This window comes from Cavia porcellus, unplaced genomic scaffold, assembly GCF_034190915.1.
Source record: "Cavia porcellus strain 051 isolate PalLab524CR breed Dunkin Hartley unplaced genomic scaffold, mCavPor4.1 scaffold_17, whole genome shotgun sequence".
Classification (NCBI taxonomy): domain Eukaryota; kingdom Metazoa; phylum Chordata; class Mammalia; order Rodentia; family Caviidae; genus Cavia; species Cavia porcellus.
The window spans coordinates 28,302,645-28,329,156 of NW_026947500.1; the positions used below are offsets into that span (position 1 = coordinate 28,302,645).

General features: G+C 43.9%; 1 protein-coding gene across 2 annotated transcripts in view; it reads left to right on the forward strand.

Moving 5' to 3' along the window:
• Window positions 1-19,897: 19,897 nt before the first annotated feature.
• The window catches only part of LOC100731735 (src substrate cortactin), a 34,681-nt gene continuing 28,066 nt past the window's right edge, over window positions 19,898-26,512 (forward strand). Inside the window, exon 1 of one of the 2 annotated variants that reach the window (XM_003468329.5) lies at window positions 19,898-20,017. The gene's annotated coding sequence lies outside the window, so the exon portion shown is untranslated. The other variant, XM_013150858.3, reaches the window with a different exon arrangement.

Genomic DNA, 26,512 nt, shown 5'->3' on the forward strand with positions numbered 1-26,512 from the left:
TCTTTAATGTGTTTCTGTCTGAAAGTTGGATGCTACATACCAGGAAAGACATTCTGCACTTGAGAAGCCACATGAAGACATCCGGCTTACTGTGGGCTGCAAATTCTTGGCCTCTCTGCTCAATGAAAGTGGAGTCAATTCTCTTCTGACTTGGAATATTTTTTTTTTCAAATACATCTTATTTCAAGGAGAAAAAATCTCAAAATTTCAAAAAACACCAATCGGGAGAACACAATGATATATACATGGTGCATTGTCTTCCCCAAATCATTCACCCAGAGCCCAAGAAATCTGCAATCAACTGTCCAAACATTACGAGCACAAAATCAGTAGTAGAGCTATTTTAACTTCTTTTTGCATATGTATACGTATGTTGTTTTAGCTTTTCACACTGAACAATATGATGTTTACACACGCGTGTCTTATTTCGCTTATGAATTTGGTCTCAAGTTGCATCCATTTAGCTATAAAAGTCTCCAGTTTATCCTTCTTTCTGGCTTTATACTCCATTGTATAAAAATACCACATCTTGTTTCCTTCCCCATTGGATGGGCATTTGCGTTGTTTCCAAGATCTGGCTATTACAAATTGTGCTGCTGTCAACATGAATACAGATACATCACTGTAGTATGATGTTCTTTTGGGAAGATGCCCAGAAGGGGAATAGCTGGGCCAAATGGGACCTCAGGTCCTAGTTTTTTGAGGAATCTCCACCCTGATTTCCAAAGTGGTTGCACCAGTCTGCATTCCCACCAGCAGTGGAGCAAAAGGATTCTTTTTTCCCACAACCACTCCAGCATTTGTGTTTGCTTGATTTCTTGGTAATAGTCATTCTTTCTGGGGTGAGATGGAATCTCAGTGTTGTTTTAACTTGCATCTCTCGAATGAGGAGTGATGTTGAACATTTTTTTTCACATATTAATTTCCTGTTTGTATTTCTCCATCTGAGAAGTGTATATTCATCTCAGATGTGCATTTTTTGATTGGGTCTTTAAATCTGGGGGGACTAATTTTGTTTAGTCCTTTATATGTTCTTGACAATACTATCCTTTGAGGTACAGCTGGCGATCATTTTCTCCCTCCTTGTGAGTTGCCTCTTCACTGTGTTGGTGGTTTCTCTTGCTGTGCAAAAGCTTTTCAAGAGGATGAGATCCCAGTTGCTGATTCTTTGTGAGAGTTCCTGTGCAATCTGGGTTTTGTTCATAAAATCTTTGCCTACGCCAATATCTTCAAGAGTTTTACCTACTCTATCTTCTAGCAGATTAAATGTTTATGTTTTAATATTCAGATCTTTGATCCATTCTGATTTTAGCTTAGTACCTGGTAAAAGACACAGGTCCAGTTTTCATCTTTGACAGGTATAGAGCCAGTTTTTCCCGCACCATTTATTAAAGAGGCTATCTGTCTTCCAGTGTATGTGTTTGGCAGCTTTGTCAAAGATAAGGTGGCATAGTGTGTCTGGAGTTGTTTCTGGTTTTTCTAATATGTTCAACTGATTTTCAGGTATGATTTTTGCTTTTCCTTTTTTTTGTTTTTTGTTTTTGTTTTTGTTTTTTGGCCATTACCGTACTTTTTGTCACAGTAGCATTATGTATAATTTCAAGTCAGGGATTGTGATGCCCCCTGTCTTGTCTCCGTTGCTGAGGATTGCCTTTGCTATTCTATAGCTTTTCTAGTTCCAGATGAATTTTAGGATTGTTTTCTCTACTTCTGTGAGGATTGGATTGGAATTGCATTGAATCTATATAACAGTTTTGGAAGAGGGGCGATTTTCTCTATATTGGTTCTTTCTACCCAAGCGCACAGGATATCTCTCCCTTTCTAATATCTTCTTCAATCTCCTTTTTCAGAGTTCTGTGGTTTTCAATGTAGAGGTCTTTTACATCTATTGTTAGATTAATTCCTAGGTATTTCTTTTTTTTTTTTCTTGGACGTTATTATGAAAGATATTATTTCCCTGATTTCTCTCTCAGTGAGTACAGGAAGGCTACTGATTTTTGAGTGTTGACTTTGTAACCAGCTACATTACTGAATTTGTTTATTAAATCTAGTAGTCTTGTGGAGGAGTATTTGGTGTCTTCTATGTCATCTGCAAGTAACAATAACTTAACTTCTTCTTTTTCTATCTTTATTCTTTTGATTTTGTTCTCTTTTCTACTTCTTTCAGCTGAAATTTCTAGGACTATTTTGAATAAGAGTGGAGACAGTGAACATCCTGGGCTTGTTCCTGATTTTTAGAGATAAAGCTTTCAGTTTCTGTTCATTTAGTATGATGTGGGCAGTTGGTTTGTCACTGATGGTTTTTATCAGATTGAGATAAAGACCATGTATTCTTATTTGCTATATTCTTATTTGTTCTTTTCATGAATGGTTGCTGGACTTTGTCAAAAGCTTTTCTTGCATCTGTTGAGATGATCATGTGATCTTTGTCCTTGGCTCTGTTAATATGGTGTATTACACTTATGGAATTAATTATGTTGACCCATTCCCGCATCCCGTGGATGAATCCCACTTGATCATGGCGTACAGTCTTCTTGACGACTTGCTGCAGTCTGTTTGCCAGTATGTTATTGAGGATTTTTGCGTCAGTGTTCATTAGGGACGTGGGCTTGGAGTTCTTTTAGTTTGAGCATGAGGAAATCCTTGCTGCCAGGAATGAATTTGGGAATCTTGCTTTCCTTTCAATGTCATTAAAGAGTTTGAAGTAGCAGTAACATTAGATTTTCTGTAAATTTGTTGTAGCATTCCATAGTGAATCTGTCAGGCCTGGCTTTTCTTTGTTGAGAAATTGTTAATTACATCTTTGATGTTATTTATTGATATTGGGCTAGTTAGGATTTTTATATCTTCTTGACTCAGCTTTGATAATTCATATACATCTAGGAATCTGTCCATTTCTTCTGAATTTTCCATCTTATTAGAATACAGGTTTTCGAGGTAGGTATACATGATTTTCTGGATTTCTGCAGTCTTTTGTGATTTCACCCTTTTCATTCCTAATTGTGTGGAGTTGAGTCTTTTCTTTCCTTATTTTGATAAGGTTGGCTAAGGTTTTGTCAGTTTTATTTAATCTTTCAAATAACCAGCTCTTTGATTCATTGATTCCTTTTATTGTATTTTCTAGCCTCCAATGTGTTAATTTCTGCTCTGATCTTTGTAATTTCCTCCCTCATATGAGCTTTTGGCTTGGCCTGCTCTTCTTTTTCTAGAAATTTGAGGTTCAGCATTAAATTGTTTCTATACGCTCGCTCTGTTTTCCTGATATTGTTATTTATTGCTATAAATTTCCCACTTAAGAATGTTTTTATTATTTCCTACAAGCCCTGGTATGTTGTATTGTTGTTATCCTTCAACTGTAGAAACTGTCTAATTTCTTCTCTAATTTCATCTGTGACCCGTTGGTTGTTCTGTAGGGTGCTCCTTATTTTCCATGTGTTTATGAAGTTCTTGTGGTTTCCCGTGGTATGGATTTCCAATTTCATTGCACTGTAGTTTGAGAGTATGCATAGGATAATTTCAATTCCTGGCTATTTATTTAAGCATATTCTATGAGCCAGTATGTGGAAAAAATCCCATTTGAAGCTGAAAAAACTATATATTCTGATATGGTGGGGTGAAACACTATAGACACCTACTAAGTCCATTTGTTCAGAAGTGTGATGTAGTACTAATATTTCATACTTATTTTGGTTTTTTTTGTCCAGTTGATCTGTGTTTTTGTTGTGTATTGAGGTCTCCCAGTACCACTGTATTAGGGCTTATTTGATTTTTCATGGCTGTTAATAATTGTTTTACATAGTTGAGTGCACTGGTATGTGTTGCATATATATTTATGATTGTTATCTCTTCCTCTTGGTGCTTCCCTTTACAAGGATATAGTGACCTTTCTCTCTGTCAATCAGTCTTGGCTTGAAATTCACTTCATCTGCAAAGAGAATAGCTACCCCTGCTTTTCTCTGGGTTCCTGTTGCATGGAGAATTGTTTTACTCCTATAATGGAGTAACTAATGGCCCACTTGGAACACCCGGTTGAGCTGAGTGTGTAGTGCTGGGTGTGGAAGGCCCATCTGAGTTGTTGCCAGCAGCATAAAAGGAGAACTGGAAAGGAACAGGTGGCGCTCTGGATCTCAGAGAGGCTTGTTGGGCTGGTTTTTCTGATGCAAACTCTGCTGTTAGGATCAGAAGAGCTTGGGGCCTCGCAATAGCTGAGGGTGCCTGTAATTCTCTTTGGGGGAACTCCGGTACTCAGTTTGAGCATCGCTTCCTGGCTCCAGTGCAGATCCCTCAGCCTGCTTGCACAGCTCCTTCACCCTGCTGGCACAGACTTTCTAGCTGCACCCCTGACCTTTGGGCCTTCTCAGTGCATATCCCTGATAGAATTTTATGAGACATCGTGGTGGGCACTGGGCCTCCAGTTGGACCTGTGGAGGACATTGCTATGGGCTCAAGGTCATCAACATGACTCATATAAAACATTGCCTTGGGATCCAGGCCCTAATACTTGGATCTCCAGTATGTGTACAAATCTCCTGCATGCTTGCATTTGACTCTTTGGGTGACTATTATAAAACAATCCTATAAAATATTGGTCCTGAATTAAACCCATTCCCTTGTAAACCCTGACTCCAAAATTTCCTAAAATTTGGACTGGCTTTAGGGCTGTGCTTCAGCAAAAGAATATAATATGCTGAGACCAGTGGCATGTGCCTGTTATCCTAAGCACTCTGGAGCCTGGACACTTAGCTTTACACTGGGCAGCTTGGGCAACTTAGTATTCCCTGACTCAAAAAAGAAAGGCCTGGAAATGTAGCTCAATGGGAGAATACATGTATATGGCAGATGCAGTGCTTGGAAACTTCTGAAATTATGCCCTGAGACTGCAGCTTCCACCTGGGCTTTGTGAAATTCTTGCTGTGAAGGAACAGGCCACCAAGTAAGAAGCACACTGCCCATAGCCTCTGTGCTAGAAGGAAGCCTGTGCTAGTCACATGTAGACTGTGGAGAGGGAGTGGTCTTGGTGGCCATCTGCAGCTGGGCTAGCCATCCTCTAGTCTAGCTGCCATTCACATTAATGAGGAACCTATAAAACATACGCCAGCCCCAGAGATATTATGGAGAAAGAAAACCACAGCACTTCTCCCACAGTCAGAACCAAAGCCCCAGCCATCCCCAACCAAGAGAGCTTCCCTGTGTTGGGGACAAAGACTGTCCAAGCCCCCGACCCCAGAAGGCACGAGCAGGTATAAATAGTTGTTGTTGTTCACCACTAGCTTAGAGATGACTTGTTACACAGCAGCAGAGAAGTAGAACATTCCTAGGTATGGAATGTACTTACATTTTCTGCTCTACCGTCCTCTGCTTTATGTGCTGTTCACACCCAGCAAATGGATCTCACAGTCCTGCAGTGAGCCTTGTCATGGTGCCATCCAAGACAGAGCTATTTTTTTTTTTTTCGGAACCAGGGATCAAACGCATGACAGGTGCTTATGCCACTGACTAAATCCCTGGAGAAATAAGACTTTTGGTCTGTAAGCTGACAATAATTTGGACCTTGAGCAATCTTGCATCTTGCCTGCTTTCTGAACCCAATTCTCTAACTGATCTGTTTTTGACAGTGGGTTATTACCTAATCCTCCATTACCATTCATTAATATTTATCTGACTTTGAATGTCTGTCAGTGTTTGTTTTATGAAGTGGGGCATGTTAGTATTTGGTGTGTTTTTAATCATCATCCCTTCCTATGGAATTGTTCCCTTCACCAATGTGTAGTGAATTTATTTGTCTCTTCTGACTAGTTTTGGCTTGAAATTCACTTTGTCTAAAGTTAGGATCACTACAAAATTTACACATTTTGGGTTTTTTTGTAAAAAAGAGAAAAAAATGTGCTCTAAAGGATACAACTGCAAGTGTGTTTAGATGTGTTAAGATAGATGACCATATTACTAAGGTTTGTTGGGTTACTGAACACAACTGTTTGCAGTCTCACTGTTTGAATGTCCACTTTCTATTCTTTAATCCTGTAACTTGAACAACTATTTCTAAGATTACAATATGTAATCTATTAACAGTGATTTCTTACTGTTTGTTTGTAATTCTGTATTACTTGTACTCTTATACTGTTTTGTTTTGTTTTTCTTTTTTTCCTTTTAAATAAAAAAATAAAGTTAGGATCACTACTTCTTTCTCTTTTCCTGCCTAGAATTTTTTTTGCATCTTTTGATCTTTGATCTGTGAATTTCTTTTTGAATTAAATGTGTTTCTTGATTCCTGTGTATCATGAGATTTTGTATCTAGATCCGTTCTGCCGGTCTATATCTTTTGGTTGGGGAATTGAAACCATTTCACATTGAGAGTTTTTACTGAGAAGTATCGACTTATTCTTGGTGATTTTCCTTTCCTTGTTTTTTTTTCCTTTTGCTTAACTGTTCATCCCAGCAGGTATATTCATTCTTTTTGACTTATTGAGATTGTTGGCTTTATTGTTGCTTTCCAGAAGTATCCTTAAAATTTTTGTTTCTTTTTAAATCTATTTTACTTTAAAGAGAAAAAAAAGAAAAAAAACCACAAAATTTCCAAGCAAAATAATTAAGGGGAATAGATATTTTGTATTGTTATCTTCAAGTCAGTTGAAATTTTTTGGTAATGCTGCTTTGGTGGCCATTAATATCTTGAGGTGCTCCTTGTCATGCAAATACTTTATGTGTGCATCAGTTATGAAGGAGAGTTTTGCAGGATGCGTAAGTCAGGTTTGGAAGTTATCACTTAGTGCTTGAAACACTTCAGTCCTCCTGGCCTTGAAGTTTTGTGTTGAGAGGTCTTGTATAATTTTAATGCATTTACCTTTCCATGTGATTGGTTGCTTTTCTGTAATAGCATTTAAGAATTTGTCTGCTGTGATAGGTTGCTGGTACTAAAAGTATAATAAGCTCTCTTTTGGTCATGCCTCACTTATTGGTGTGCTTGTTTCTTTTCCTGTATCTGGCATCTTTCCTGTATCCTTATTTCTGCCAATATTTCTGTGAATCTTTTTTTTATGTGCTATTTGTGTTATCCTCTGATTTATAACTTGTTCCAATTACTCGTAGGCTTTTTTGTGTCATCCAGCTGTTGAGTCCATTTCCATGTTGTCTTGTTGGTTTGTGTAGTTGGTCTCTGAAGGCATCACTGCCTCCGAGTTCTGAAATTCTGTTCTCATGCTCGTCACTTCTGCGGCCCAAACTTTCAATATAATTTTTAATCTCCTGGATTTCTGATTATAACCTTTTTATGGACTCCACATTTTTTCTAAACTTGTGTTTATGGTTTATATAGTTTTGTTTAGGTCAGCTAGTTTGTTATTTGTGTCTTCTGGAAGCTTCTGGATCACTTTGGTTATTACTTCCATCATCTGCTTCGTTATGTCTTCTGTGGTCCCTCTGTGTACCTCTCTGATCTGTTTTCCAACCTCCTTTGAAGTAATTCCCATGTGTGGCTTATCCTGTTCTCTATCCCCTGGATTGGCTTCCTGGAGCTGAGAGATTCGGGAGGCATTTAGTTGCCTTTTCTTCCCTTGTTTCTCTTGGGCTTTTTGTTTTATTTTGTGCTAAAGTTTATGGATGGTTTTAAGTGTAAAGACTTTGTTGCTAGTGTAGAAATCTTTTTACATGGTCACTTTTAGTGACATATTTTGGGCTAACTACAGCAGTACATCAGTTCACAAACTTAATCTGTTCCCTGATTCTGGGGAAAATGGCCACAGTTGCATCTGTCTAAAATAGATGGTTGCAGTCATGTTGGTCACCAGATGAAGAGTTCATAAAAAACAGAATTTTGCCAAATGCTTCTGTTTGGAAACCAAATTATTGACAAGCAAAAGCATTTGTGAACTGAGGTACCAGTGTGTAGTCCTTTGCCTCATTCCCAAGACCTAACCACCTCAGCTTACTTGGGAGAAGAGGATAAGCCTGTGAATGGCCCAACACAAATTTTCTGCGAATGTACACTAGTATTGTTAATGTCACAAAGGTAATTTAAATCTTGGCTTTCACACAAAACCCATTAGTAGGATTTATGTGATACTGGTAATATCAACTACAGTAATATTGGCCAAGGAAAATTGCATATTAACACACCATAGGAACTGCTAGGGTTATTTCCAAAAAATGAAAAATATTAACAAAAGATGAGAAATATAAAATAAAAAGTGGCCTTTATTCTGAGAACACGGAGAGAGATGACCAGCACCCCCACCGCTGGCCTCCAGCGATCTCTCCGGCGGACATGTGGCATGGGGGCATGTAAATAGCCTCAGTTTGGGGTGGAACCTAAGGCGGGCATTAGGGATATACAGGTAGCCCATTGGTCCTAGGTTTGGCGCCATATGTAAATTTCCAGGGGCGGGAAGATGGCGTCCCAGGTAACTTCCTAGGGGAAGGGAGATAGGGCTTCCTGCTTCCGGTTGAGGTTTTCCTGGCTACAGTGTCCTGTCTGGGCCAAAACCCTTTCATGTCCCGTCTTAGGATTATTATTATGAAAAAGGGCAAAGATTTCTCTCTTTAACTACTTCCTGGCAAGGAGCACTATACTGGAGCCTAGGGGAGTCAACGGGATGAAGGTTGATGCCCAGGTAGACTCTGGTGCCAGGTGTTTTAGCCAGGACAGCTTCACTGGTGAATGCACGTATGTCAGACTGGAAAAACAAAGAGACCAGATGTTATGAGGAGACATGGCACTGTCATATTTAAGGACTCAGGTGAGCTGGAGGGAAAGGTGCCTTTGATTTAGACATATCATTCTATCAGGACCATGTTGAGGTAGAAACATTTCCACTGGTAAGGCAGAATTCTGAGAATTAAACATGGGGTTAGGAGGAGTGGAGTTATGAGAGGTGATTACTCCCCCATCTGAAAGCATAAAAGTTAAGATGGTAGGTTGGTAAGGCTTGTCTCTGGTATGCATGATGTTGGAGTCTGTAGGCAATACTGTTAAAGAGTCCTGCTGTAAAAATGATCATTAATAGAATGTAAGAAATTAGGAACCAAAGTGGATAACAAAACATGACTTAGCCTGTTAAATGTGGCTGCGAGGCCTTCATGAAACGGAGATTGGGTAGGCGACAGAAGATGAGATGACCACTCAGAATGATCAGGTTTAGGGGCTGGAAGGGCACCTCTTAGCCTGAGTGATGTGAAACCAGGATGGCAGTCCAGCAACTTTGATTTAGGCATGGGTCGCTGTAACCTGGTTGTAGTCCTTGGAATGATTTGCTGTAACAGAACTTTAGCAAGTATGAGAAAGGCTTTTATGTATCCTGAAAAAGTATAAACCAAGTGAGAAGACAAAAATGTATCTGAGTCTTGACTAGGGTTACCTGAGAAATTGGTGAATAAGGAAGGGGGTGGTCTATACACTGAGGAAGGGTCTGCCAGCAACAACAGGTGGAAGCTGTTGAGGCCTCAGTGTGTCTAAGTCAGCCTGTATAAAAGGCATTTTAAGATTTAGGACTGGGACCTGCACAAAATAGGCCCTGTTTGTAATGTAAATGGCATAGGTTGACCATCAATACCCTGTCATAGAGATTGATGACTTAATATAGCAGCCTGAATACTCAGGAAGAACTCTGTATATATGGCCTCTATGTCCACAAATATAGAGAATGTCTTACCTGAGAGTTTTAGTGGAACTTGGACTCTGAGACGGACACCCACAAAGGGGGCTGCTGGCCCTGAGTCTTCTCAGTCTTCAGCAGTGATTTTCTGTCGGTGATGAATCTGGCAGTGTCGACATTTCCTGTGAGGGCTAGAACTTAGCATGACTTACCCACTCTCTGGTGGCTAGGACAGTCCAGTAGCCCTGGAGTAAGGTCTCAAAGAATGCCAGGATGGGGCATTTTGTTGCCCAATGTCTTCTGCTGCATTTGAGCATGGTCCATGGAGGGGGCAGGCAGCTCCACCTTGTGTAGGTTTACCTGTCTCAGAACTCCAAGTGTTAAAAATATGAAAAACCATATTAAGATCTCTATAAGGTTTGAAGGTCAAGTTTTGCCTTTTTGTTTGGGATTTGGACTACAGTAGAATTAAGTAAGTATGCAGGAGTTTAATATTGGCATTTTGGATTAGAGAGCAGGCTTTATCTGGATGGCATATCGCTTTTTTTATAGGGTGACACGTAGAATTAACAAAAAAAGCTTTAATCTGCCCAAAAACGCTTTAATGGAAATATTTTTCAGTAAAGGTTTCGCAATCTTATGAATAAATCTATCAAAACTGATCTAATACTGTCAAATTCTGAACACATTTACTTTTAAAGTTGTTATTTGCAATAGTATAAACCAAGACAAATAAAATAAAACTTTGAAGAAAACCCTTGTCTTGAAATAGAGCTAGTGGTTCCCAGCAAAAAGGAATTTATAACCTTAGTTGTTAAACAGGAGATTGGTGAAGGCTTTGATTGATAAACACGGCTGGTAAAATTATCAGGTGGCCAATAACCTTGATTAAATGGTTTGAGAATTGTAATAAAAAAGCATCTTTTGAGCGGAGCCAAATTGTAAAAAAGCATGCCTGAGCAGAGCCATTGAGCTGCTGTTTTGCGGCACTCTGGCAGAGCACACCCAGCGGGTGGGGCAAGTGCTGGGACATAGCGCAAAGGGGCAGGCTGGGACTGCCCCCGGAAACGCGTGAGGTGGCAGCGAAGACAACGGCACACGGGGTAGGGAGGGGCTGGGTGGGTGCATGGGGGAGGGGCTGGGAGGCAGCCCGACACAGTGCGCAAAGCTGGAACTGCTTGCAGGGCGCGAGGATTAGAAAGCCAATTTAGGAACACAGCTGGGTTTTGATTAGCCTCCTGGACCTGTTTTAAAAGTTTGTTATAGTTAGTATGCTTGACCTGCTCTGGCACAGCTATAGGCCCAGGATCATTATCAGCGGTGTTTACCTCATGTCTGTGATCAGCTTCTTTTTGAGCTGCTTGCCACAGCTGATTCCATTCTTGTGAGCTGAGAGAGGTATTTAGAATCCCATAAACATCCTTAAAATGTAAATCATAACAATTAGGAATGAATTCAAATTGCCTGATATAATTCTGTGGGTCAACAGAAAAGCTACCTAATTTATGGGCAGTATGGGATAGATCAGAAAGGGAAAAAGGCACATGGATGTTAACAAGTTCCTTGGGGTCAGCTTGCTCCTGAAGCGGTAGCAGAGCCTGAGGAGATTCCAGAGCAGAGGGCCATTGGGCAGCCATCTGTCCAGTAGCCGCATGTGAGCAATCATCTGTAGAGCGGCTACAGAGCTGCTGCCAGTCACCCTGGGAAACACAGGCAGATGGCGTCTCACTGTGTGCCTTGCAGTGAGAGGATTGCTGTCAGAAGCACAATGAAGCATCATGTGCACTGCAACAGGACGGCTGTTGCAGTTCACAAGAAGAGCCACAAGCTGGCGCCAGTTGGCAGTGAGGGTCCTGGGAACATGGCGGCGCCCTGTCACGTGACCCAAAACATGGCGCCCTGTCGCCATATGGCCCTCCTGAACATGGTGGCGCCATACCACATGGCAGAGGGTTGCAACATGGCGACTGTTCCCGGCGCAAGCTGGAACAATCACGCAGCCTGCTGGAAGGACATAGTGACCGGGACCTAGTATGGTGGGCGGGCGGTGAGAATGGTGTAGGGGATAGAGAATTCTCAGGAAAAGAAGTCAGAGACTGCGAGGAAGCGCTAACAGAGGGATTAGAGCTGCTGGGAGAGTTATGGGTCCCGGAAGGCAGAGAGGGAGACGATCGCACAGCGGGAGGTATCTGCGACGGAGAGGGATTAGAGCTGCTGAGAGAATCAGGCATAGCGGGAGGGGAGAGCAGTCCGGTGGGAGGTAACGGCAGGGAACGAGTTTGGTGGTAGGCAGGCGGTGGCCGTGAAAACACCGGAGGGCAGGATGGAAAAATTTGTGGCGCAGTAGACTTAGCTAAAAGTATCTGAGCAGGAGCACAAGACTTAATGAGAGATGGGCGTGTTCTCAGAACAAGAAAGGCCTGGACATAAGGGAGTTCTAATAACTTGTTGCCAGCTTGACAAAAATCATACAAGTTGCTGAGAATGCAGGGGTCAAATGTTCCTTGTTTGGGCCAAGGCTTGCCGATAAGCGGGTAGGTTGGCCAGACCTCTGGCAGTAAAAAGTTAGTTGTTTAGTTTTTATGGTACCTTTAATTTTTAGAGTACGTAAATTGGAAATTAGGCATTGTAAAGGCGTCTTTTGGGAGTTAGAAAATACGTTCCCCATGACTGATTCAGGCAAGAAAAAAAACCGGAGGTCCAGAACAAGTCGTCACTTATTTGTGGCACCACGCGTCGGCTACAGTTCCAAAAACTCGTAAATTGCAGTCCTCACTGAGAGATTCACGAGTGGAGCCTGCGTGGGGTCAGTAACAGTTTTGCCCGTGAAAGCGCAAGGCTTTAAGGGAAGTGAGGCGTTCTTTCAGTGTGGGCAGTCCCAAAGATCTCTGCTTTGGGCTATCTGAACCCAAAGAACATGATTTTGTGGACACAGGTTTCCCCAGAAAGAACCCTGCCCTGGGCGGTCCTAAGGACGTGAAAATGCACAGACCCACACAGACGGGAAGAACATTCCACTGGGGCTGCCCAATGCCAAAAGTTCCCCGGGGAGTGCTCACCTGAAATCAATCTGGCTGATGCTGAGTGCAGGTGGCTGGCAACAAGGACATCTCGGGAGAGGAAAAAGCTCGAGATTAATCCAGGATGTTATCTGGTTATCGGATAGGGGACTCAACTGAGTGTGTGTCCCAGGAGTCAATCGCCTGCCGATCGAGGCACGGCACCAAATGCTAGGGTTATTTCCAAAAGATGAAAAATATTAGCAAAAGATGAGAAATATAAAATAAAAAGTGGCCTTTATTCTGAGAACACGGAGAGAGATGGCCAGCACCCCCACCGCTGGCGTCCGGCAATCTCTCCGGCGGACACGTGGCATGGGGGGCATGTAAATAGCCTCGGTTTGGGGTGGAACCTAAGGCGGGCATTAGGGATATACAGGTAGCCCATTGGTCCTAGGTTTGGCGCCATATGTAAATTTCCAGGGGCGGGAAGATGGCGTCCCAGGTAACTTCCTAGGGGAAGGGAGATAGGGCTTCCTGCTTCCGGTTGAGGTTTTCCTGGCTACAGTGTCCTGTCTGGGCCAAAACCCTTTCAGGAACCAATTATGTACCACCATTAACCCTAGAGAAGAAATCCACAATTTTAGTGTAAACAGTGAAACAACCCAGGTTATTGGTTTAACAGCTAACATGAGCCGGGCATGGTGGCACATGCCCGTAATCCCAGCATTTAGAAGGCTGAGGCGAGAAGGACTGCTTTGAGTTTGAGGTCAGCTTGGGCTACAAAATGAGTTTAAAGCCTTCCTAGTGAACTGCATCGTGACATCCTGTCTCAAAAGAGACAAAAGATAAAATCAATAAAATAAAACCAGCTAATATGTACTAAGTGCAATAGCTAAATCTCTGCTAATTGTAGAAAAGAATTCAAGGTATTTTTATAGTCAGTTATCTATAGATTTAAAAAGGTTTATAGTTACACTATCAAAGATAGGAATGAGGAAATGCAAGAGGAAAAATTTGAAACAAATTCTGTGATAGGAGAAGGAGAGAGAAGTGGTACAAAGGATTCCATTGGGAGAACAGAAGGATAATTATAGAATTAGGTAAAGCTAACAGAAAAAACTGATGAGGGTGTGTGATCCCTGGATTATGAAGGATTTGTGGATGCGTGTTTTCTACATAAGCTGCGTGGTTTTCTCTTGGTGGCTCTGGAAGCCAGGGTTCAGCTGGCAGCAGCTCCCAGGAGGAGCTTAGGCAGGAGGACACTCAAGGCCACAGTTCCCTTTGGGCACCCTCCCTGCTTGGTCTCACCTTTGCAACCAGCTGAAGAGGGACTTGGCCCAGGTCCTCAGCCTCATGACCCCCAAGAAGCATGCTCTCAGCCAGGCCCTCCGGCTAGGGGTGCAAAAGGGATGGGGAGAGCTGGAGTCCTTGCTCTGACCTCTCTCCCGTCTCACAATCAAAGCATGACTCCCAGGGTGCTGCTGAGGTTTTGTGCCATGTACAGGCAAATGTGGGCCTCAGTTTCCCCAGGCAATCTCACTTTCCTCCACTGACAGGAAACAGCAACTTTCTGTCTCAGGGGCTATGGATAGTTTGCAGGTCAGTGTAGTTAAAAGACTCCTTGGATCACACCCTGCCCCATGTTTTCTCTCTGACACTTAGATTTCCAGTGCAGCCTTTCATAGTTGGAGAAAGCACCCTATGTGACCGCTGCAAAGGACTTGCTTCATCTGGGGACGTTGGCTTATGGTACACCATCAAAGCAGTGTTTCTGAAGGCTTATCAACCTATATAGAAGTCTGCTTTGTGTTTTTTTGGGTTTTTGTCCTAGATCCCCAATCTCCCAAACGAGTATAGGGCGGAGATGTAATAAAAAGAGAAAAATTGTATGATTTTAAGCTTGAGGCTTCAAGGTTAAAGACAAAGGAATCTCTGTGTCAGTCCACTTATATTAGGACCCAGGACAAAGGGCGGAGAAACTGAGGAAAGTGCAGGCAATGAGATGGACCTTAGGAGTCACTTTGAGGATGTCTCCAAGTGATGAATCAAGTCAACTCTGTATCACTGTCTTATCGGGAAGACATGGTTCTGAACCCCCTCTGAGGCCAGGGGTGTGGGAGGGGATTATTCAGTGCATTCCCATTCACTCTGAAAACTGGGCTCCTCTGCTGGGCTCCCACCTTTGTCCCTCCTTTCCTTCCCCCATCCAGTTGTATTTGGCACAGAACCTCAGCAGACTGAGCTCAGCCAATCAGCACACTGCTCCGCTCAAGTGCTGATTGGCCCAGGAGTGGCCATGTTTTCCAACCAAGCTGGTCCAGTGTGATTTTGTCCTAGGCTTCTAGAAGAAGGCAGGAAGTCAGACCAGAGCAGGCACAAACCAACAGAGGGGAAACAGAGCCCCAGGTAGGGGAGAGGCGGGACATGTCAGTGTGGGTCCTTGCTATTGTGATAATCAAAATTCACATTAGAGCACAAATTTGCAGGAGAAATGTTTTTATTGACAGATAAGAGAAGACAGGGAAAGATTCCAGCTTGGGTGGGAGCTAGAGGGGCACTGCCAAAGAGGGAGGCCAGCTTTTCATGCTTAAGGTGAGCTGGGGTCTGATTGAATGTTCTCTTCCACCTGCTTGTGTAGCTTGGTTTGAATCCAGTTCATATGGAAGGGATCTCAGTCATGCAAGGCACCTTCGTATCCAAGGTGAACGTAGCCTTAGGTCAGTGGAGATTTGGGGCGTAGCTCAATGTCCCCATATTTATTATCTTGCTGCTGCTTGCCTTGAAGTGTAATGAAATAAGCTAGATAAATTTAGGGCTAATAACTCTTGTTTTACCAACTTAGACAAACACTCCCTAAATGACTAACGTGTCTATAGACAGAGCTAAAAAGGTTTTGACCCAGAGTTTTGACCCACAAAATGAAGGCAAGTTTTTGTTTTCGTTAACAGTTGGGGAACTGAAGGCCCAAGGGAAGAGTCACAGTTTTTAGCAAAAAACATATTTGGAGCTATGACTGCCTCAGAAGAAACTTACGTTTTGATAAGTAGCAGGTCAAAGGCCCGGGAGTTTGTCTCTGGACCCTTTGGAGGCCTCTGACTGTATTGACCAGGCCAATCACTTGGCTCTTTTTCGAAATCCAGACCACATCCTCCTCTGTCCTTTCAGAGTCGGTGAGCATCCAGGCTGCTGGAACCCGGAGTTCTCACGATATAGGAGAAATGCTAGGTGTCAAATATGCCAAGCTTATGCCCCCTGAAGTCGAAGAATGAATTGTAAGAAACAATGGAAGTAAAGAGTAGGAAAAGTTATTGGAGAAAAGGAATGGGGAATAGGAGTGAGGGAATCAGGCACAGGAATAGTTCCTGAGAGATAGGAGCAGTCCGGAATGAGTTGCCAATGAGCCCACCTCTCAGAGGAAGTTTTATAGAGCAAAATCATGAGGCAAGAACAACATTCGTCAAAATTATGATCAGCCAATAAGATTGCAACTATAGTCGCTGAGGTAATATTTATCCAGTGGTAATGAGAGTACTTGAGTGACATCATTAAACTTGGTCAAAAATCTATAGTCTTAGTCTTGTCTTTAGTTTCAGCAATCTTAGTCTAAGTGTCTTAGTCTGTTTTAGTGTGAGGATGGCCCACCCTAATGAGATAATGGGAAATCTCAAAAGGGTAATACCAATAATCCAATCCCAAATCTCCATTCATCCTTTAGGGAATTGTGTAAAACTAGCCACTGTGATTTTAATCTTCAGATGTGCCTCCGGCCACTGTCCTGATGCATTCTCATCTCCTGTCTCACTGTTATATTTCTACCTGTTTCGCCTGTCTATAATACTAACAAGATAAGGACAAGCAATGGGTACAGAGGATGGTGGAAAGGACAGACACCTTTGTCCTGAGAGCACAGATAGGAGCCACCATTCCTGGTTTTTAAAAAAAAAAGCTTTTTAATTTTGTTTATTTATGTTTTATACAAGGTCTTGCTTTGTAGTTTCATGCTGGCATTGAACTCACTATGTAGCCCAGGCTGGCCTCAAACTCATGGCCTCCCAAGTGCTGTGACTATAGGTGTGTGCCGCCATGCCCTGCTCGAAGGAAATTTTTGAAATGTACAATTCAGTCTGCATGTTTGTTTCTTAGCGTATTCATAGGGTTGCACAACCATCATATAATGATTTTGAACATTTATATTCTCCCCCCAAAAGTCTTACGTTTTAGAAGTCAACCCACATTCTACCTCCCTGACCTGAGCAACCAACCACACGTTTGTTTTCTGTCCATCATGCAGAAGCTGTGGCTTCTCTTTGCAGAGAAGCCAAGCCAACGCTTACTGGAGAGTGCATGCAGCAGTGTGGCCTGAGCATCTGTGGTGTAAAATTGCTGTGGCTGTAGCCATGGCTGCGGCTGTGACTGTGGCTGTGGCTGTGACTGTGGCTGCAGTGTGAGGACCAGGCTTCACCATAACTCTCAGACAAGAAGGTGTGGTGAAATGTCAGATGCTCCTCGGAAGTGAGCAGCAGAGACTGGGGATGGCTAATGGCCGTAGGGGACATACAGATACAAAATAAAATTTCAAAAGCAAAGGGCCAGGCTCAGTAACCCAGGACGGGAGCCTCCTGAGATTACTGGGACCCCGGCCATGCTGGAGCGCTGGGAAACCAAGCAACCCCTCCCCTACCACCTGTTTTGTTTTGTTGAACTTCAATATACATGAACATATGGACAGCTGTTTTGAAGAGAACAAGAGACTCTACAACAGCCATTAGTGACTTCCCTGTTGTCCCGTCTTGAAGACCTAAATTGCCTTCTTTATTCTGCTCATATCAGTTTTATACTATGTTGTTTTGTATGAATTCTCTGTATGTGAAGACATGGACAACTATTTGGAAGAAAACAAGAGACAATATGATAGACAGTGAAGATCTCAGGTCATCTAGCTTTGAAATTTATATGTCTTACATTGCTTTCTTATGTCCTATTTTGTTCTGTTTTGTTGTGTTTAATTTACTCCCTTTAAAATAAAAATTAAAACAAAAAAGCAAAGGGCCAAAGATTTAGCTCAGTGGTGGCCTGCCTGACAAATACAAGGTCATGAGTTCATCCCTGGTACAAAAAAAAATTGCAAAAAGGCAATATCTATACTTAGAAACAAATTGGAGTCGGATGTGTTGGCACACAACTATCATCACAGCACACTTGGAGGCCGAGATATAAGGATCAAAAATTCCACCTCAGCTTGAGCAACTTAATGACTTAGTGAGACCCAGCCTCAAAATTAAAAAAAAAAAAAAAGACTAGGGATGAAGCCCAGTGCTAAATTCCTGGGTTCAATCCCTAGTACTAAAAAAAAAACAAAAACAAAAAAACAAAACCAAACCTACGTGGGATAACCCTGGATAGAAGAAAGAATAATTATAAAGCTCTAAGCAGGGATGTAGCTGAAAGCCTACGCCCTTGTCTACCCACAGTGTACTGTCAGCTTTAAAAGCAAAGTGCAGGGCCAGAGGTTTAGCTCAGTGGTGTAAATGCATGCTTGGCAAACGTGGGGTTGTGAGTTCAATCCCTGGTACCAAAACCAAAACAAAACAGAAAACAAAACAAAAATCTGTCTCAAAAGCAAAGTGCAGTGGAGTGGAGTGATGCATGCCTGTAATCTCAGCACTCGAGAGGCTGAGGTAGGAGGATCACTGTGAGTTAAGGCCAGTGTGCGCTACCTGGTTATTCTCCACCAGGCAACACTTCATAATGTAGGACAAGGGTTATGTTGGCCAGTGGAGTGAAGTTCAGCCATGGTGCCTAGGCTGGCCTCGGATTCCCGCTCATCCTCCTGCTTGCCTCAGCCTCCCCAGTGCTGGGACTGGACTCACCATACCCAGCTTAGCTAAACATCTCAGTTTCAGCTTGATTCACATGGAACTTTAGTGACAGTGACTCCACTTTGATTTCTAGCCTTGTCTCTTGGGACCCATGGCAGGAGCATAGTCTAAAAAAATGACCTTCTATAATTTTCATTGAACTAAGTACAGTATACCAAACTGATGATTTTAACTTTTCTTTTAAAAAATTCTTCTTTGACACCTGACACTTCCTTCCCTACCCCACCCTCCAATCCATCCTCAAACCTACTGTATATTTTTTCTAGCACTGGGGAAACAACCCAGGGCCTTGACCATACTAGCCAAGGCCTCTGCCATTGAGATACATCTCCAACCCAAACCTGATGCTTTTATTCTTTGATGCCTCTTGTGCCTATGTGCTCCTCCCTGTCTTTTTAAAACTTTTAGATATGTTTATTAGTAACACATTTGCAGTATATATTGAGCACCTTCGTCATGGGGAGTCAGTACAGATGCATAACACATCTCATCTCACCTGTCCACAGTGTTTGTGGGAACTGGCTGATTAGGCTCCTCCCTGGCTGACGTTCTTGTCATACATTCATGCACAGCAGCCACAGGGATCTTGGTACACTGAAAGCTCTATGAAGTCTCTCCTCTGCTTGACTTCTTCCCCAGCTTCCTTGACTTCTTCTCTGGCAAGCCTTTTGTGTCTCAGGACCTTTGGACATGCTGTTTTCTCTGCCTGGAAAACTCTTCCATTCTCATCTTGTTCACTCCAGAACTGCAGATCTTGCCTCATATATGAATTGCGCTGACATATCTGATTACCCAGATATATTCAGGTCCTATCTTCTCACCAGTAGAACTCTTACTACTTTTCTTCATAACATTCGTCTCATCCCAATTATATATGTACATTAATGAGTCAGACCTTCCTCCTCCTTTGGAAGGCTCCTGGGGGCAAGTCCCGTGTGGTGTGTTGATCTTACTACGCCTGATACACATCTGCCCTTCTCTGGGTAGATACACGAATAACTGACGGATGGGTGGGTGCAGAGATGGTTAACGAATGGAGAAATGGGTAATGTGTGGATGGACAACGGAGGAGCGAGTGAATGAGTGATGTGTGTGTGGGTGATGGGTGGAAGAATGAGTGGAGGAATGAATGAGCACTGGATGATGTAGAGGCATGTTCCCTCCTGCAGAATGGTTACAGTCACTGCGTGCGAGTTCTCAGTGCTCAAGGGACGGGCACTACCTCCCTCTTGTGTGGCTCATTTTTCCCTTCTCGCCAGGGCGGGACTATGAGTGCAGAAAGCCCAGGCTGGATTGTCTACTTTGCAGCTCTCTTAATATATCCTTTGTAGGTAGGGACTTCCTCTAGCCTCCAGAGGCTCACCAGTGCCTGCGCCTTCCCAGCAGCCCCATCCCTGGAGTGGAGAGGGGGCGGGGTCAAGGCGGGGCGAGGGCGGGACCTTGCGCAGACCCGGATGCGGCTCCGCCCCCGGCGAACCGGAAATGAGCGGGCTCTGTGAGAACTGCGGGTGAGGCGGGACTGTGGCGGACCTGCAGGGATACCGTGGCGGTGAGCGGGCGCGGCTCTCGCGGCTGGGACGGGCAGCCGCAGCGGGCGGTGGAAGCAGCCCCGGAACGGGAAGGAAGCGCCCGTCTCACCGCACTTCCGCTTGCGGTTTGAGCTGGTGGGGGCAGAGCAGGCGAGGCTATCCTGGCCTGCAGCGGCGTCCGAGGGGTCCAGCGGGGTGGGGGAGGGGCTCAGGGTTCCCAGGGGAGGGGGCCAGGGAGTGAGGTGGTCGGGATCCCAGGCACTGGTGCAGCGGGTCTGGAATGGTACCTGGGCGGAGGAGGAGCTCGCGGGGCGTGGGTCAGGGCTCTGGGGCGCAGGGGCCTGGAGACCGAGGTGCTGGGGCTCCCGGGAACTAGGAGGTGTAGGTCTGAGGGGGAGGGGCTCGCGGGGCAGGGGTCCAGAACCCCGGGGAGGGACCCTGCCCCCTGCCCCCTGCCCCTTAGGGAGGGAGCCTGCCCCTTAGGGAGGGAGCCTGCCCCGTAGGGAGGGACCCTGCCCCGTAGGTGTTCGGGATCCCAGAGGGTGGCGTAGGTGGATGGGGTCCGAGTGGAGAGGCGGGGGTTAGAAGGGCTGGGGAAGAGGTGGGGTCCTGGGAAGGGGTGGAGGTCGGAGGGCTGTGTGTGTGTGTGTGTGTGTGTGGCGGCCGGGCCTTGGGCGGGAGTTTGTGCACCTGAGGGAGGTTTGCAAATGGGGTCAGTGGAAATGCTGAAGCGCAGGGTAGCTGGGAATCTGGAACAGGCCCTGCCTCCTGGGTGTGTGCCAAGGCACCAGAAAGGTGCTTGGCCGTGTTTCGTTTCTGTGTTTCCGTGGATGGGACAGGTCTGGCACCAGAGCGACCTTAGCCGCCCAGCTGGAGGGTTTGGGTCGGAGGGGTCCTGTAGGGGCCACTTGGAGAATTTTAGTTTTTGGCCGTGCACCTGAGGTGCCTGCAGGATATGCTCAGTTTTGATTTGGCTGGGTGTTCTGTCAGTTGTGTGACCCAGGAGACCCTGTCCGCGGATGCAGATAGCAGTTCTGTCCAGCTGGCCTTGCCAGGCTAGGCTAGGCTTTGGAGAGGGAGGGCTGACTAGTCCATTTCTGAACTACAGTGAGTCACCCACTCCAAGGCCTTGAGTCAGTGCTCCTTCTCCCTCTGAGTGGGGAAAAGTATATGTCAGAAGAAGTTGAAGAAACAAGGAAGAAGCGTTAGGTTTTAGGGACTTTGAGGTATGCAGGAGTAAAGAGTTGGGGGATACAGAGCTGTTTTTCATATCAGGTCTCCTGTAACTGTAAGTTTATCCTGTCTAAAGATGACATCCTTTTTTTCCTTCAGTGCTGGAGTTTAAGCCTGGGGCCTTGAGCATGCTAGGCAAGTGCTCTACAACCTCCCTAGCGTTGAAAATTTTTTTTTGAGACAAGGTCTTGGTATAAGTTGTGCAGGCTGGCCTTGAATTTGAAATCCTCCTGCTTCAGCCTCCCCCCTGAGTAGCAGGCCTACAGGCATGTGCCACTATGACTGTTGAAAGCTGACTTTTAATGGAATCTGTTTTTAAAGCATTTTAAATTTAGAGTAAACAGACTGGTGATTCAGACATTTGACCTACCGAATGCAGTAGGTGCTCTGGCATGTGGTTGAATGTGTGCTTCCTCACCGGTGCCTTTAGTGCCTGAGTCGCACTGTTCCTTGACCTGGGCAACTGATAGCAGCAGACCGAATGCCCATCAGCTTGTCTTTCACTGGTGTCTGTGCCAAGCAAAGCCGCTGCTCTCCGCTTAGGCATGGCTCCTATGAACCCAAAGGATGTGCTCTGGGGTAAGAGACTTCCTCTGAGTAAGACTGGGCCTTGTGACATCTACTGTGGCTGCACAGATTCCTTTGTGCTCCCTTTGGCTTTTTCGGAGCTGTCTGCAGTGAAGTTCAGGGAAAGCCGACTCTGTCTGGATGGGTGCTTTTACCCCATCTCTTACAGCATTCTTCCCTAGCAGAGTTTTTCACCCTGTTTATACAAGGCAGGATTACTTCATCTCTCCACACTCTTCGTGTATGTGTGTGTGTTTGTGTGTGTGTGTGTGTGTGTGTGTGGCACTTTTTTTTTTTGCAAGAGAAGTTTGTATTAATGGTGTTTGGTGACAGTCTTATCTTTGAACAGTAATTTTTTGTAACAGTTTTATTGAAATATAATTTGCATGCCATACCCTAACCCATTCAAAGTATATAAGTCAGTGGTTTTCATTCTATTCCCAGAGTTGTGTGGCCCTCATTGCTACGCACTTTGGAACTGTGTCATTAACTCAGCAATCCTAGACTGGCCGCTCCTGTTGTCCCAGCTGCTCAGGAGGATGCAGGACTGCTTGAGCCCAGCAGTTGGAGGCCAACCTGTGCAACATAGCCAGAGCCTCTCTTTGTGTTTTTCAAAAGAAACCCTGTACCCCAGCCATCATTTCCCAGTCTCCCTTTCCTCTAGCCCAGGGCAACCATTATGGTACTTTTTGTCTCTGTAGGTTTGCCAACTCTAGATGTTTCATATAAATGGAATCATAGTACTATATATGGTCTTTTGTGTCTGGCTTCATTCACATTGTAGCATGTATTATATCTTTATTCCTTTTTATGGATGAATACTATTCCACTTGGTAACTGTATCACATGCTATATTTATTCTAGATACATAGTTTGAAAATAGATTTCTCTCAGTGAATCATCTTTTCACTTTCTTATGTCTTAAGCCCAGAGTTTTAAATTTTGTGCAGTCTGTTGTTTTTCTTTATAGTTTTGGTTTTACATCTAAGAAACCATTGCCAAATTTATGGTCTTAAAAGTTAAACCAACTAGGGGCTGGGGATTTAGCTCAGCAGCATAGGCACCTGCCTTACAAGCAGACGATTGTGAGTTGGATCCCCGGTACTGGGGGGAAAAAAAAAACCAAAAAGTTAAACCGATTTAAGGCATGCATTTGTTTACTTATTTATTTATTTGTGCTGGAGATTGTACCCGGGCTTTGAACATGCTCGGTAAAGGCTGCACCACTGAACTACATCCCCAGGCCTGAATTAACTTTTGTGCATGGTATGAGGTGGGGGTCCAGAGTCTTTCACTTTGGATTAGAAGTTCATTTTCTAGTCAGTTGTTTTTGTGAGTGTTGAAACTTAACATGCTGGGGCTGGGGATTTAGCTCAGTGGCATAAGCGCCTGCCTTGCAAGCAGGCAGTCGTGAGTTCGATCCCCGGTACCAATGAAAAGGAAAAAGACCAAAAAAAAAGAAATTTAACATGCTGATAGAATAATAAATGAGTGTAAGTTTGATCCCATCACTAGCTGCCCTTGGGTAGTTTTTTTTTTAATTAGTACACATTTGCAGTACACAGTGATGACATTCATCACACGGACTTAGTTCATGTGCATAACACATCTTAATTCTTTTTTTTTTTTAACTTGCTCTTTGGGTAGATTTTTGAAGATGTTTCCTGACTATACTTATAATTGCAGTGGCCAGAATGTACTAGGCAATCAACAGGGACTGCAGAAAGCAAAAGAGCAAACAGCTGGGTCAGGACCTAGGTAGGAAAGTGAAGGCCAGTCAGGACCACGCTCTCAGCTCGGGCGTTTCATTTTCTCTCTGTGTGCCTTGGAGCAGTGTGGTGCCCATTTAGAGTGATATGTGGTCTTGGGGACTAGGTTGTATGTTGGTGGATTGGTCGGCATGGGGGCTGAAGTCCTGTTCCCTGTTCAGGAACTGCCTGGTCGCTGGGACTGCAGCCTGCTTCCTGTGGGCTCCATCTCTGCACGCATGGCTTTGGTGGCTCACGTGACAGACAGCACCCACAGCACTGGCCTTTCCTCCCAGGCTCATCAGGGATCCATTCAGAGAATGTTTCCCCTAAATAATTTGTAAAAACTAACAATAATAGAACTGTATTGTTCTTAGCAGCATTGTGAATTAGAATAAAGAATGAAAACGTACCAGGATTATAGCAGACAGGAAAGTCAACTGAGGCAGTCATTTCCGTTTCCATTAAGAAATGCTGTGCAGTTGTCTTTTGAAACATGTTACTTCTTTTAAAATTTTTTTAATTTTTATTAGTATACATTTGCAATACACAGTGATGACATTCTTCGTGGGCAGTTGGTGCATGTGGGTAACATCTAAATTCTTTTTATGTACCCCCCCATCTTTATTAAGTTCCTGTGTTGAGCTTTTTAATTAGTAAGATGAAGATCTTCCTAAAACCTTTTTATGCTGGGGAGGATTCATGAGGTACTGTACAAAGCTCTGGAAAGATAGGTTTGCCCAGAGGGCTTGGCAGCAGACCTCTGTTTTCACCCTTAATCTTTTTATAGACAGAAGCATTCCAAATGTCTGGACACTCCGTGTTGGATTATTGTGTTTTAAGCAGAGTTTCGAAAGCAGTGGTTTATCACTTGGGAAGAAAGGGTTGTATACTGTGAACTTCATAACGTTCTTTCCCGGGATGGTAAGGATGATAAAAACCACTTTACTGAAAAGGAGTGGGGAGTTGGAAGGAGAAGCACCGACAGTTTTCTAGAAGAAATTTCATTGTTGAAAATCAAAAGTCAGGGACTAGGAATGTAACTCAGTGGTCGAGTGTTTCCCTAGCAAGTACAAGGTCCTGGGTTTTAGGCCGAGAACTAAAAAAAAGTTCAATTAAAAACTGAAGCCAAGTTGGTCCTGGTGGCACATGTCTGTAATCTGAGCATTATAGAGGCTGGGGCTCACCGTGAGTTCAAGGCCAGCCTGGAATAAATAGCAAGACCCTGTCTCAAAACAACCAACCAAACAAACAAACACACTAAAGTCAAAGTTTTAGTGTTGCATCTGTCTTAGAAAAGGAAATTGCAGAAAGCGCGGGAACTAGAGTTAGGAGGCCTTTCTCAGGGGAGCCCTTCACCTCTTTCCTTTGTGTTCTGTGTGTGGCAGGAACCACTAGGCCTGATAGTATAAAGCGGGTGGAAGGTCTCCCCTCCCAGCTTGTGATGCTGGTCTGCAGAAAGATGATCCGATAGGCGCTACCCTTTACCCTGATGAAACTGAAAGAGGCAGGCAGCTATTTCATCTTTGACTTGGGGGTGAACGGCAGTTTCGCTGGCCCCACAGTGGCTCTTGTCCTTTCCAGTGACTAAACCTGTGGTCCCTGGATTTCTGCCTCTAGGCAGCTGCCCTGTGGAGGACAGTGTGTTGCTTAGGGCAGGAAGCGGCCATGCGCACAGTGTAACTTTTCATCTGTGAATGGATGATTGGGACCAGACTGTCTGGTCATGCCTAAGTGCTAAGGCTTGTTTATCTGCTCTTTAAAATCTGCCCAAGGCAAATCATAGCTGGGAAATTCTTTTTTAGGGGGCTGGTGGGGCTCAATACAATGGCTTCATTTATGTTTTTTTTTTAATTAAGTTTATTGGTACAGTTTAGATACACATGATGATTTTGTTCATCATAGGGAATTTGTACCTGAACATAGCATACCTTGATTCATTTTTTTCCACATTCGCCTCCCTTCCTATACCCCTCCTTATCTATTAGTCCTTTGATAAGAAACAATTGGCTATAATTTTTTTTCCTCACTCTGTGAGTTGTCTATTCTGTTGATCATTTCTTTTGGTGTGCAAACGCTTTTTAGTAAGATGAGATCCCAGTTGTTGAATCTTTATAATATTTTCCATGTTCTTACGTTTGGGTTTTTTTTTTTTTTTTTTTGAGTCAGGGCCTTACTATGTAGTTCCCACTGGCCTTGAACTCATTATGTAGGCCAGGCTGTCCCCGAACTCGTGGTGATCCTCCTTCCTCAGCTTCCCCAGTGCTGGGATTACAGGCATGTGCCTCCATGCAGAGTAGTAGGTTTTGTTGACAAGGTTTTTGCCTACACTTGTGTCTTCAAGAGTTCTACCTGTTCTTTCTTCCAGCAGATTTAGTGTTTCTGTTTTAATATTGAGATCTTTGATCCATTTTGATTTTAACATCTGGGAAGTTCTTGTCATGCTTCAGCATCTAGAGGAAGTTCAAGGTGGTTCTTGTTTGAGGACCATTGTATAGGTCCTGCCCACCTGGTGGCAGATGGATCTTTGCCTAAAGCAGGAAGCCGGAGTCACATGTAGAGTCACATGGAGAGCAGTGCACCATCATCCCTCTCACTGCCATCTGAGATGTGACCTTTAGACCTAGGAGAGCTGGAATGGAAGCTCAGAAGGACGTTCTTAGGCTGGGAAGGGCTTTTGTCCAGGAAACACAAGCTGCAAGAACTGGTGTAGAGCTGGAGGAGGGAGGGTTGGAAGTTCAGACCAGGGCACAGCTTTGGTTGGTCGAATTAAAAATTGTTTTAATTGGTACATCTCTCAGTTACTTTATAACCTCAGTGAAATTTTATGATTATTTTCATTCTCTCTGGAAAATGCATCCATTCTTAACAATTGTTTAAAAGCCCTTAAACGTTTGAAGTTACAGACAACATCTTATTGGTGTCTGCAGATGTGTCATTGTTCTCTATAACACCAAACCTTACAGA